The following is a 1548-nucleotide window of genomic DNA, read 5'->3' as shown; positions in this document are numbered from 1 at the left end:
GGTGTTTTTTTTCTAATTTCTATATAAAATGCAGGGCCAGATTTAGACTTCTAGTCTAACCTTTTCCACTTCTTCCCCACTAAAGTAGGGGAAATAATCCTTTACCTATTTTCAGTGGTGCAGAGAAGTTTCTTATCTATTATAATCTACATACAGTAAATATAAAAATATGTCTGTCAGTCTGCTCGCCTGTCTCTTCGCTATATACTTCTAAACACTTTGGTATACTCCAAATTTGTCATAGTTATTCTTTAGAACCTTGGGGAAAATATAGGCCTGTATGAAATCTCGACACCCCACCATTTCCTTTGATCCCCTTAACACTTCGTGGTAAACGTAGCAATGGTAGCTAAAATAAACAAATTTTTAATATAGTTTTCATTTAAACATTTGTCCTTATTTGTCCTTTATGCCCAGGCGACACTGGACATAAATAAATTCAAAACTGTAAAGCCTGTCACTTGTTTATTTCATAAATGTAGCCTTTCAAACATACATTAAATTTTAAATCTAAAAGAATTTAAATATTTAATAAATTTCTCATAACAAAAAAAAATTAATTAATTTTTCATAAATCTTCTATATGTTTATAATTCATTTATTAAGTTAAAGTTTTTATGTATAAAATTTATCACAATTTCTACATAAATTGAAAAGAAATTTGCAAACATTTTACCAATTGTGATGTACAGTACAGCATGTCTTGCTACTGCGTGTTGTATACAGAAAGACATTAGTAGTATATAAATATATTTTTTATGTAAATATAATGGATTTTGTTAAATAACGACTAGTTTCTGGGCTGTATGATTACAGAAACCATTTGCAATGAATGTCCTAGAGTCTAGGTCATCGGATCAATTTGCTACGACTTTAACAACTGCTATTGCACTTGCCTCCGTATTATCATATTACATAGTTTCTTATTCTGGTACTGAGTTCTTCTTTATACAGTATTTACATATATACTCTAAAATTTCAAAGTAAATTTATTAGCAAATTATAAACTAATTTATATAAGAGTAAACGTTTTATAATTGTGATAGGCCTATAATGTTTTTCTTAGACATTATTTTGTCATTATGCATTCCAAAAATAGAGAGGTTGCGGCCGAAGTTTTCATCTCTCAAACGTGAACGTCGAACGTCGAGCGCCGCTATCTTGTAAGCGGCTCTTGACGTTTGACGTTCACGTTTTACAGATGAAAACTTCGGCCGCAACCTCTCTATTATCATCATAATACCAAACTTCTTTTCCGGAAAAATGATGCACACTTTAACTATCAAACATAATTAAATTGTATATTATTTTATAAAATATTTTACATAGTCATAGAATTAACGTGTAATATATTTAATCACGTCATTTTGATATTGTTCTTCGTAATTATTTTTGTTATTTTCCTACTACAGTAGAGCCTCGATTATCCGACCCCCGATTAACCGACACCTCGGTTATCCGCCTTTTCAATTATCCGACCAACCCCAGTCCCCAATTGAGTCGGATAATCGAGGCTCTACTGTATTTATGCGTTTTTGTCGTAGACAT

The sequence above is a fragment of the Centruroides sculpturatus genome, unplaced genomic scaffold (genome assembly GCF_000671375.1).
Source record: "Centruroides sculpturatus isolate CEXI.00-Female unplaced genomic scaffold, Cexi_2.0 scaffold50, whole genome shotgun sequence".
Classification (NCBI taxonomy): Eukaryota; Metazoa; Arthropoda; class Arachnida; order Scorpiones; family Buthidae; genus Centruroides; species Centruroides sculpturatus.
The sequence above is the reverse complement of the archived record's forward strand: the minus strand, read 5'-3'. Positions refer to the sequence as shown.